Raw genomic sequence first — 12,947 nt, 5'->3', positions numbered from 1 at the left:
TGTGTGTGTGTGTGTGTGTGTGTGTGTGTAAGAAAGAAAGAGAGAAAAACCAGTCTAGGCTTGTAGAGTATAGTTTCCTGACCTTTCCACGCTGCTCATGATTCCTTTGAGCCAAGAAACTGGCATTCAGTTGTAAACTGTCTTTCAGTGTATTTGAGGGTCTGTGCATGTTTGTGTGCACACCTGTATAGATAAAGGAATATGTGTAGTAGAAAGGGTTGTTTTTTTTTTTTTAAAGAGTAAGAGAGCAATGAAAACAAGGCATAGAGAGAAGCAAAAGAAATGGCAGCAAATGTAAATATGTATGTGATATTTTAGACCGTGTGAATTAGGGTGGTCTCTGCATCTCCATATCTCTCGGCGTTTGTAGCCTACGTTTTGCGTTTTGTGTGTTGTACATCCAGGAGCTGCTCCAAGGGTCTCTGGTAATCACACATTATTCATGAGCTCTTAATGTGAGACGAGACAAACTGGCGGAGCTGATGACAAGTTTGATGAGAAAGGAGGAAAGGAGCAGCTGGTATGTGTGTATAAGTGCGTGAGTGTGTGTGTGTATGTGTGTGTTCATACTGAAGTCATTACCAGTCTGTCATGTTCGGCCCGCGTTCACTGTGTGATGGGAATGAGCGAACAGTGTTGAGCAGACACAGTCAGACTGGCAGAGATGGTGCAAGGAATATTCTTGCAAACTTTTAAACACACGGAAATGATTTCTGTGCGTCTGCCACACAGTTTAGATTCAGCATGCGCAGCACATGTTTCCATTTCTACAAATTAGGGCTTCTTCTGTTGTATTTGATCATTTCTCAGAACCCTCTTATCTTCTTGTAAGATCATTAAACACTCAGTCTTTATTGCTCCTGCAACAAGTTTAACCTCCTCCCAGAAATCACTCTAAATTCTCAAAGGAACTCTTACTTGAATTCATTTGAAGCTTAATGACTATTTTAGGCATGTCTATATTTTTAGACTAATGAATGCATAGGCTCCCGGGCAGCCATTCTTTTCCAAATTCGGCATGTTATGAAGAATCGTTGAACTACTTGTCACTTGTTTGGGATAAGTAATCCGTTAGAGTGTAGCATGTCTTTTAAAGATTTGTCAAACTTTCATGACACACATAGGATGAGCTTACAGTTGTTTCCTGCACACCAAAATCCGTTAGTATCCTCATCCTTAGCATTGAGAAAGTACGTTTGAAGCAGTTTAATACCAGATTATACATTGGGTGCAATTGGCCTAAGTATAAAGGATATATTGTATCCAGATATATGTTGTGTAATATCAGAGTAATTTAGAGGTTTCTGGAACAGTTCTGGTGCAGTTTTACCTTTTTCCAAGTTGTATGGAGGCAAGGAAAAACTCTAAAGAGGTCAAAGCTCCTGCAGTGGTTACGTAGTATATAGAACAACTTTACTGCGTGAATGACGCATATCACCTCCCAGGCTTCATTGGGGTTATTATGATAAAGGTTTAAAGCTGAGACATATCAGATGGTGGCAAGGATGTGGACTCAGAGTGAAAGTTAAAGACTCAGAGTGAAAGTTAAAAGCAACATAATGTCTTTTACCTGCACCCAAGCGCAGAGGCTCTGTCTGGGTGCCCAGTCACTCAGCAATAAAGACAAAGAGGTGCGCCTCTCTCCCCGAGCGACTGCAGAACAATATTGGAAACAGATTTGTCACGAGGTGGTTAATAAGATAAAAAAGTGGAAGTAAAATGTCATTAAAAAGTGCTTTGAGAGAGCAGCACTCAAGCTGAGATTGGATACATTTCCACATTTAAGAAACAGATATCACATCACGAAATCAATAAGTAATAAACAACAACCCATTTGATTCTCTTTTCAATAAAATGCTAATAAGCTGTAGGTTTATATGTGTATATACAACAAACCTAAGCCATTATGATATTGGGAGTTTTCACCCTTTTGAAAATTCACATTAAAATAGAAACACACAGGTGCGATCCTGGCAAAATGCTACTTGATTTATACCATATGATAAAATCAGAAACAATATTAAAAACAGCAAAACTGCCATCATCATTTTATTATTCACACCTGGGATTTACCTGATGTGATACGGCATCATGGCTTCAGCATAAAAGCCCCATGATTATAAATAGTTGAACTGTTACAGTGAACCATCAAAACAGATATGACACTGCAAATTAGGAATCTCTACGGGCCACATTTCAAATCTGTAACCCTTCAAATATCATCAAAAAGAAGAAATCCCATCAAAGAAAACCATTCAAGCAAAAAACATGAGCAGCAGCTGCTCTGAAGATTCCCTTTCACCCGTAGTATACAGTAGATTCAAGCGTTCCTGACAAAAAAAAAGAAGAAAGAAAGAAAAAACATTGAATCCATAGCAGCTTACAGGCTTAACTGTAGCTGACCTCCATGTGAACAGACAGAGACAAGTAAAAATAGAAGTTTGAATTTTACTGAATACATTTTTTAGACTACAAGCTCTGTTTTTCAGGTGTTATTCATGGTACGAAGGACATCATTTACCTCCAAGGCCATGTCCAAACTAATGAACATAAATCTACATGTGGAAAGTTCAGCAAAACGCTGGCCAAGCATGTTTAGAAGGTCAAAAAAAAAACCTCGCTTTCAGATTTATCCATATTAGTTTAGACAAGGCTCGAGCCTGTCAGCATGATACAGAATCTGCGGTCGTGGTCAAGGAGTTCAAATGTGACTGCCTGCGTTAGGTGAAAGTTAGCCCTTCAGTCAGGAACCAGTGAATTGAACGCATCTCTTCAAGGTGGTTAAACATGCTGAGCAGCATCTTTTGCCCCCGTCCGTCCTGTTGTAGGGAACGCCACGCCAGGCAGAACAGCAGACGCTCTTTGATTTAGCTCAGATCAGTTGACTACAAAGGATTTTACAGCTGGGATTTGTCAGGAGTAACTTCTTGTGTCTACACTTTGATAAGGCGGCATTAAGCAAACACTGGGTGCCAATCAATGCACACACTGCCCCCTTTTTTACCACAAAAAAAGAATTGTGTTTGTTAAAATCCTTTTGTTTTGTTGCTTAGTTAGCATCCACACAGTGTAGCATGGCAGATCTAGATTGGGATTTTATTTATTACTACTTTATTGCTACCAATTAGTCACTGCGATAGGCCCCTTGGATGTTTCTAACTTTCGGATCCTGCATGTATATTAGTGCTTAATCATCACTGATGAGTCACTCCTAAATCTCTTGTTAACACCTCAAAGGTTTTTTGTTTTTTTTGGTTTCGGCGTCAACATTGAGGGAGGACAGCAGGAGCGAAAAGGTGTGTGCAAAGAGGACAAAGTCATGCATGATGCTTCTCTCAGTTCCAATGGATCCAAACTGTCTTTCTCTCGCTTTCCTTTACACACACACACACATTCACGGCTATAATATTCTACTAGAAGTGGGGGTGGACTGTGTGTATGTGTGTGTATGTGCATACTTACTGTTCATCCCCTGAAGACCACTTTGATGTATATTTCACTGCCGTTGCAGGAAACAGATCACTGGCTATCCAGCACGGTGTCAAAGTGAGTGCCAATGCGGCAGTGTGTGTGTGTGTGTGTGTGTGTGTTTGTGACTCCACATTTGCTCCCCCCTGTTTTCATTGATTCCACAGGGAGCTGAACAGTGTTTATGTAAATGAGGTGGCATTTAAACATATGCCCCGAACAATTACCTTGAAACAACTGTTTAGCTGCACAAAAACAGTGCCGTGTTCAGAGCGAGCCAAGTGGTTAGCTTTAAATATTAAGCCATAATAAGGGGACAGAGGTGAGATGAGCCAGCCGGTTGGCTATTTAGCTTGCTAGTTTTCTCGTGGACGCTAATGCATTCCACAAGAATCTAACCCAGGGGCCTTAAATGATGATCATAATAGTAAGTGATCCAGCCTCAGTGTTAAAAGGACTCAGAAGAGAGGATCAAGGTGGTAATTGCGGTTCAGCAAATGTCAGAAAGAAAAAGAGTTAAACGTTAGCTTGAGATGAAGAAATGTCTGTGAGAAAAGCTCAAGAGCAGCTGTTGACTTGCTGTGTTGTCACAGCTGCGGAGTCAAGGCTCTCTTTGCTGCAGTCGCTCACACAAAGTCTAATGTTATTGCACACATACACGTGCACACGCACCAAGTCAGCCATTAAGTGGCATTAGAGCCGTTTGAGAGTGAGCAGGTGAGTGCTGCTGAATGTGAAAGTTCTGTATGACTGGACCATTCCTGCTGACCACTGCAAAGTGCTCCCACTGATCACCGCTAATGTCCTCCATCACAGTTTACGCTCAACACTCTGGAGAGTGTGTGTGTGTGTGTGTGTGTGTGTGTGTGTGTGTGTGTGTGTGTGTGTGTTGGAGAGAAAGGTGGATAATTGGGACAGATGGGTGAGATAGGATGAAAAGAAGGAGGAGGGCGAGCAGGAGAAAGAGACAGTTGGCATCGATTTTAACACTCTCTCAAGCCTTTATTGACATTTCATTTAGCTAATGAATTCATTAGTGCTTCATAGCATAATAACCTCTACTTGATAACCAGGATGATTCCCCAGAGGAATAGTGCTGCCTATACTCTGCTGCTTCTCTATTTTCTAGCTCTTCCAGTTTGATTCTCAGCTTTCTTCATTTTATTTTTTTTATTAATCCACCTTAGCTTTTTTTCCTTCTACCCTGCAAGTTTCTTCCCTGTTTGTTTGGAATGCATTGTGTAGCTTGTAAATGAACCCAGCGTCTGAGGTGACATAACCTGCCAGTCTCTTAACAACAGCGCAGCGTGCCCTCAGGAATGGAGAAATGAAGGAGATGCAAGATGTTTGAGCATCCTCAGCCTTTACTTATCTGTAGGTGCCTTTGTGCTTCTACTCCTGTGTGCGCTCTAGCTTTGTGGCGCTTGTTCATTGGAGATGGAGATGATCTTTATATATTTTACTGACAAGTCTTTATTTGTGCATCTTTGACTTGCTACCTCCTGACACACACACAGATGTACACACACGCACACACACAGCTTTGACTTGAATGAATTCAACGACCATTTGAACTTCCACAAAAAAAGTATTTTTCAATCACAAAACGTTTGATGATTCATCCCCGAGAGATTGTATTTTTACACATTTACAACCTTCCATTTGGACTAAAAGTTCTACCTGACCTCTTTATAATTTGGAAGAATTTATTAACTCCAGTTTGGGTCCGATGTCTATGGCTTCGAGGGCAAAGATGCCTGCAGGGCTGATTTAACCTGCAAGGGCTTTGTGTAGGAGTGTGTGAGCATATCTAGAGGGCATAGAGTGGCTGAGCGTTTGGTAATAGTTGTGGTAAAAGAATAGCGAGGGCCTCTCCTGCTGATTTCATAGCCACAGGATGAGCAAGCATCTTTAAAGCACAGATCTTGGCATTATACGCATGTTGTGGGAAAGACACGAATTCTGTAGACTCATACGTGTCTGCTCAAAGGCACAGCAGATGGCCAAGCTCTCATTCTGTATATTACCTGGGGACAGATGTTTGTCTGTGTGGTCATTAGTGATCACAGCTTCAGATAATCACCTGGAGACACACCAGCACATAAACACACACTCACGTACAATTAGTGAGTGTTTGATAATTACTGGATGTTTGATGAACCATCTGGAACAGCAGCTCAGGCGGAAACTGAAAGACACGCTCATAACAAAATCATACACACAAATACCCAAATCATAGTAATCAAACGTGTATCATTGAGCTTGTGCTAGAAAAAATATATATATGTGAAATTGCAAAAAATAAACTAAGACAGGTGAGAGAAGAGAAGATGAAAGCATTTTTGCTTCACAGTCATTAGGATGTCACGTCTCATTCTGGGTTCGGTCTTATCCTCTTTAATTCCCTTGACATGATTTTCTCTGCAGTATAAACTTTGCTCCCCGCCCACCCTCCCTTTTTTCTTTTAAACTATAATTTGTAGCTAGCTTTTGTCTTCCCCTCTAACCATTTCTCTAGCCACTACCTTTGCTCTCAGCCCCTTCTCCCTGACACACCTCTTATATCCATCTCCTATTGCTTCTCATCTCATCTCTGAAGCCCATTCATTTTTTAGCAGGTCAAAGGTTCATCTGTTTAGGCGTTTGAATTGTGTGTGTATGCGTGTGTGTGTGAGAGAGAGAGAGACAGAGGAGGAGCGATAGGTATGCTGTGTGCGTGTTTGTGTGCATATCTGTGTACAGTATGCCTGTACGGGAGCGTGTGGGTGATGGGAGTAATATTGCAGTAGCAATATTGCTGAAAAATCCTTCAAGGGACGAAAGTGCAGAGAGGGTGCGCTTTATTTGATGGTCGGTTTCTCTGTTCTTCAATAACCTCCGTTTTACTCCTCTGCCTTTTATTCTGCCACTCTACCTGGATTCATTCTTTCATATAGGTGATGTAGCTGCAACTCGCTAAATACAGCCTGCATATTTGCATGTGCATTGCCTTACAGAAATTTGCACCTGCACTCTTGATTACCTGCGTGCGTTTTGGCTGCTGACACGGAGGCCAGGGTTAAGAGCAGCTCAGACAAATTAATTATCTCTCCTCTGAAGAAGGGATGACTCACTGAAAGAGAGGCTGTGAACCAGCACCTCCCAGTTGAGCAGAAGCCCTGGAAATTCTCCCAGCTTAACTGGGACCAAGGGGCTCCTTCTGAATAAAGCAACTTGGATTTCTTTCACAGCTTGATCTTCATATCATATTTTTTTTCTCCACTTTTCATGTGCATAAGGGTGATTTATAAAAATAACTACGACTGAAAGAAATCGAGCAGGCACTTTGCATTTAGAGATCAAAGTGGCAGAGGAATTTTAATGCATATGAACAAGTTTTACTTCCCTGGATTCGTTGACATAAGATCAAGGCTTTCATGTTGTGCTTTGCTGTGCCTTGAACAGAATAGGCTGTTATGGTGCACTGCGATCTATGTGACTTATACTGGTGTACTGCTGGTACGCCAGTATAGTCACATAGATGGCTCAAAGTCATACCACATATTAAATTAACGGAGTGACTTAGATTACTGTAAAACATATGAAATTTAAAGGTTTCTCCATTGTCTAGAAAATAGGGATGTAGTGCTCTGCTATCAAGTTGCTATGATGGCACATGTACAATCGATCTAGTACAACATGGTTAGAAACCTTTACTTACTGAAAAAAGTCATTGTTGGGATCAAGGATTCAGAACGTTGAAAAGGGTATTACTGAGCTATTACCTTTCTTTTAAAGTCTCTGTGAACCTGATAAAATCATTGTACAAGCAGGGCAAAAATACATGTAGTATTATCATAACATCATATGAAAGTCCATGTGTGTTCATTCTTGTGTGCTCTCATGTTTATGTATTACAGCAGATAGGACCTACTAGGACATTCTGATAGTGCAGTCGGTCATGCATCAGTAACAGTGCATCGAATTATATCAGAGTTACCTCCACCAGCAGCGTGAGCCATGATGCAGACACTAATAATTCATGCCGTTTGCTTGCGTCTTCATATCAGCAGTGATGGAGCAAACAACCCGCCGTAATTATCATGAGCAGCAGCATTCCTGCGTTTAGCAGATTGGAGATGCCAGGCGCTCAGCTTAGCATTGTGCAGAAATGCCTTGGCTGCGTGCTGCAGGGATGGCAGGATCACAGTGGTCTACGAGCAGCCTCCAGCTACGCACTAGGCCTTGGCTAACGGCTTCATGGGCAGTGTGCCTGTTTCCTCTGTCTGATTGTGCATGTATGTTTGGCATGTTTGTGTTTCAGCATTTTTGGACAAGCCGCCCCTGGGGTGGGGGGGGGGCTTTCTTACCCTTGCTGTGAGGTATATTCTTACCCTGTAGTACTGGATTAGTTTCAACAGTGAATGGGAAGACATGGAAACAGCAGGAGTGGAGGTGAATGGAGAGGGGAGGAGAGGAGATGAAGGGAAACCCTACAACGATGAGAAGAAATATGTTGGTGGAGTGCGTGTGTGCCTGCATGGCGTGGGTGCTCATCAGTTTCCCTAAGATTCCTCTGCCATATAACCCAGAGGCAAACTCAAACTCTGTAAGATCTATTTCTCTCTGCTTGTTTTTTGTCTCCTTGTCTTTCACTCTCTCCTCTCCACTTACCTATGCATTGTTATACGATTGTTTAGCTTGAGTGCAAAACATGGTTGTCTTTCAGGAAAGGCAACACATGTTCTGTGCAGTCCATGGGATTTTGAGCATTTTGTCTTTAATCACTGGGTATTGTAGGGTTGCAGCTGTTGAGTGCTATTGTCATGTACAGTATAACCTTTATGAATCTGTATTCACAGCTCAAATGAACTTGGCTCTTCAAGGTATGACACAAATGAGTTTTTTTGGGGAGGTTTTTTTGCAGAAAGCATTAAAAATTGTATGAGCCGTGCCCATCAGAGAGCAAGCCAACATGTATGAACTTTGTGTATTTGGCTGTTTGTGGGTGTGTGTTTGTGTTTATGCGCAAGAGTGTGAAAAATAGCAGCGTGTGATTTATGTAAATGAGTGTCATCGGCCGAGGAGAAGGCAGAATTCCCAGGCCTGATGAGTGGCTTAATGATTCATCAGCCTGGCTGAGGCAGGCATCAATAATGGATGACAGAGTGGGTCATGCAGGATTGCTCGCCCCTTGATTAAAGTGCTCCACAGCTAAACGCCTCACTTCCTCCCTCTTCTCACCCTACCTTCTATAAGGATAAATACAGAAGTGTGCGGTACATGCACATGCACACACACACACACACACTTGTGCATGTGGTCACACACCTCTTCCTCAATCTCTTTCTGTACAGCTTAATGTCATCTCACCTCTCACATGCTTAATAAGCTCTCATCCCCTCCTCATCTCCACACTCTGTTTCTTTGGTCTTAATCCAATCATAGTGAGTAAAAGAGGCAGAGAAAGGGGTAGAGAGCGAGAACAAGAGGGGGGAAAGAAGAAGATGGAAAGTGCAGGAGAAAAGAAGAGAAAAGCACAAATTAGAGCTTTATGATTTGTACAGAAATGGAAACCTTCTCTCTGGAGATAAGACGGGAACATAAATGTTCCTTCTTTACCCACAACACACAGAGTGGAAGGAGCCATTCTGCCTCTGTCTCTCGTTGTAAGCTCTTTGTGGGTGTGACAGGACAAATCTCTGTCTATTAGGGGACATAAACCTCTAAACCCTGAGCTACACGGCCATACATACTAATGCAGCCGTACTGAGGGCTGGATACAAGTTAGGAATGATAGCACGGGACACCCAGAGAAAGAAATGAATGTGGCAAGCAGGATGTTGAAAGCAGAGAAGAGAGTCCTGGCGGGATTTCAATCCTGGCCAGCTCCAGGTCTTAACTGCTACAAAATCATATAGCACAGCAAAACCAGCTTTCAAAAAGTTGGACTGTTGTGCATGACAGAGCAATTCACTCAGCTGGCGTGTAAGTCCCCAGACAGTCTCCAATTTCAGCCTCTGATCTGTAGTATCTCTAGCCATCCATGCACTCGCACTGTAATGTGCCAAAGAAAAGATCACTCACTTATTGGACACACTCGTGTTATCCTCTGATAGCACAAATGAGCCAACACACATACAGTGAAACACTCACCTACATGAAAACTTCAAAAGAATCCGGAAGCACAATGTCTGAAAGAAAGCAATCATTCCTCAGCGACTCTTTCCTCGCGCGTACTCGCCACTCATCTTTGCAAGTTTCTGACTTGGCGAGACTTAGTCCAGCATTAAGAGTAGTGCGTAATCTTCGATCATATTAATCCTCTTCTTTAAATCTGTCACTTCCCAAACTGATTACCGTCATCTCCTTAACTTGTCTTTCACTCTAATCTGTATCATCGCACTCTGACAGATTACAGCCCTTGTTTGATCCCTTTAACAGATCCTCCTCAATCCCCTTTGAAGCAGTCAGTCAGCTGCCTTGTCTGGAGTGTGATTGACAGCACACGAGTATAAAGAAAACGTGGGTGTGTGTGTCTGCTTTATGTTTGCAGGTCTAATAACTTAACAGTGCTGTATATCCATTTATCCATGCAGAGTCTTCAGTTGTGTCTGTATTTTAAATGTCAAGAGTGTATCGTCCATATATTTCTACTTTTTTTTTCTTTCTGCTATCTGGGAGGAGAAAAAAAATTAATTTTGGAAGTGACATTTAGCAAGAGAGGAGAAAAGCCTAATAAGCCCAAGGTTTGAAAGACATATGACTGACAAGTGTTTTTAGTGCATAAAGAAGAACCAATAAGAAGGAAAAAATTTGGAGGAAGAAAAAATATAAATTAAAAAAACTGACAGAAATGGTGGGTGGAGCAATCAGAGAGAAAACAGTGAAAGAATAAGAGATCATCACATCTCACCAGTCTATCCTTCTAAAGCTCTTCTGATATCATTTTCACCCCTCAGAGCAGCTTTGGAGAGAATCAAAGAGGAAAACAAGAGTTGCCAAAAAAAGAGACGGCACACAAAGCATTGACAATACACGCATTTAGAAACAGCAGAGACGACGGGTAAAGTTCAGCTCACCCACCATTGTTCTCACCATCCTTTGTCTCCCTGTAATTGGTATATGATTTTCGCTTTGATGTGCAGTGAAAGAACAGGAAGGGAATCTTTGTCTTTTTCACAGAAACAAATGCAAGTCCTTGAAGAGCACAGCGAGTAAGTGAGAGGTAGGATCATAAAAAATACATTCAAAGCCACAGTGGAGACCACAGTTTGTAGAACACCTGGGTATTCCAGGAATTTACATGCAGGCGTTCACGCTTTTGTGTTTGTGTCTCCCAAAGAGCGCAAATTGAATTCACAAAAATCCTAGAAAGCACCTATGGGTTTTGTTTGTTCAAGTGGCGAAAATGTCTTAAGATGTCCTCTGCTTTTTGTGTCTGTAAGCTATGCTCTACCCGAGTGAATCAGTTTAACTCATGCCGCACAAGCCAGAGGCTAAGTTCACATTGTATGCAGGATGGTATGAACACAGAGAGATTGAGTGAGGAGGGTGGCGATGTTGAGAGGTGGACAGATTTTAAATGTGGGCACAGAATAGGATTGATCAATGGTAGAGCGCTTGAATAACTCCGTGAAAACAAGGTAGCCCTGTTGAATAGGGAGGAGAAATAGAGAGAGACAGAGGGGATGAGGGCAGGGAGGGGTGGACACATCAGCAGTGGGAGCTTTTTGGCCTTGCATTGTGATGGACAGGGAATTAAATTTTGATTGCTTGCTGAGTGATCGTTTGGTTGGGCCTTGTGACTAATCATAGATTTATGGCTTCAACAGGAGAGCACTGCAATTTGTCGATGCTACAGACTCCCTACTGTAGCCCGACACAAAAGCAGTGCAGCTATTTTGAGGCTTTTGAATAAAGTTCTTTTATTATTTTTTTCCACTTCTTTTATGTTTGGGTGGTATTGCCTTAAAATCTATCAACAGAATATATATTCTTACAGATATGTTCAGACCAGTTTTTGCTTACAGCTGTAACATTGTTTAGAAATGTATGAAAGCCAAACATACAGATAGACTGAAAGTATTTACATAGTAACAAATTCTAGGCTTTCTGATGTGCATTTTAATAAAACATAGACTGCAAAACTAGAATACTTGCTTCCAACTAGCTTGAAAGTCAAAATTTGCTATGGCCACTTTTATTCTTCAACACAGCCTGAACTCTCAAGCTTTTTTCGTCATTTCTTTAAGTAGCTCTCAGGAATAGTTCTTCAGGCTTCTTGAAGGACTTTTAAAGCTTTTCTTTGGCTGTTTGCTGTCTTTTGTTCTGTTCTTTGTCAGTATGATCCCACACTGCTTCAATTATTTTGAGGTCCGATGCCAATCATGACTGCAGGTGTGCCACTGTGTGTGTTTTTTTTATCCAGGTGTGCGTTTAGTGCAATGGCAGTGTGTCTTACATGATGCTGTCAACAATCAGGAGACTCTTTCCAGATGACATTGCATGATAGATCAAAAGCTGACTGTATTTTTTGTTGATTATTCAGTCCAGTTCTGACATATGACATAGAAACTGAACATTTAACAGTATTTCCTGAAAACCGTCTTTTGTCTGATCCTTTCCTAATAACATTTACATTTACAATAATGGATTACACAGAGGTACGGAAAAGATTTCATCACAGCAGCTGTCTTTCTGAAAGAGCTGTAATTGAGTTTAAGGATATAATTCATCCACTGTTATCTTCTTCAGTGCCTTGCGCCAACACAATTCAGAGCAGCTATCTGAATGCTACTCCCACAGAGGTTGATTATCTTGTTAATATTTTTACTTCTTCACTGCATACCACTTTAGCTGCTGTAACTCCTCTGAAAAAGAGAAGTTACCTGATTTCCCAGTGTAACTCTCAAACATTCACCTTAAAGCAGATAACTCGTAAGCTGGAGAAATCATTTCTTCACAAATAAAATTCTAACCATTAGAGAAAAACTTGCTCATGATCATCTCACAGATGTAACATTATGTACAGCTACTTTCAGTACCCTTGATATTTGTTTAGGCTCTTTTTCTCCAATTGATCTTTCTGAGTTAACTTCAGTAATTACTTCCTCCAAACCATCAACATGTCTTTCAGACTTCATTCCTACAAGACTGCTCAAAGAAGTCCTGCCATTAATTAATGTTTCAATCGCAAATATGATCAACCTATTTCTAATAATCGGCTATGTACCACAGGCCTTCAAGGTGGCTGTAGTTAAACCCTTACTTAAAAAGCCATCTCTAGACCCAGCAGTCTTAGCTAATTATAGGCCAATCTCCAACCTTCCTTTCATATCAAAAATCCTTGAAAGAGTAGTTGTCAAACAGCTAACAGATCATCTGCAGAGGAATGGTTTATTTGAAGAGTTTCAGTCAGGTTTCAGAGCTCAGCACAGCACAGAAACAGCTTTAGTGAAGGTTACAAATGATCTTCTTATGGCCTCTGACAGTGGACT

The 12,947-nt window shown here is 41.4% G+C and overlaps 1 protein-coding gene across 2 annotated transcripts in view; it reads left to right on the top strand.

Moving 5' to 3' along the window:
- Positions 1 to 12,947, top strand: part of LOC102298991 (G patch domain-containing protein 8) — a 38,939-nt gene that overhangs the window by 1,775 nt on the left and 24,217 nt on the right. The gene's annotated exons all lie outside the window — the stretch shown is intronic.

This window comes from Haplochromis burtoni, unplaced genomic scaffold (genome assembly GCF_018398535.1).
Source record: "Haplochromis burtoni strain Fernald_Lab_line unplaced genomic scaffold, NCSU_Asbu1 Contig_120, whole genome shotgun sequence".
Taxonomy (NCBI): Eukaryota; Metazoa; Chordata; class Actinopteri; order Cichliformes; family Cichlidae; genus Haplochromis; species Haplochromis burtoni.
This window is presented reverse-complemented; position numbering and strand designations above follow the sequence as displayed.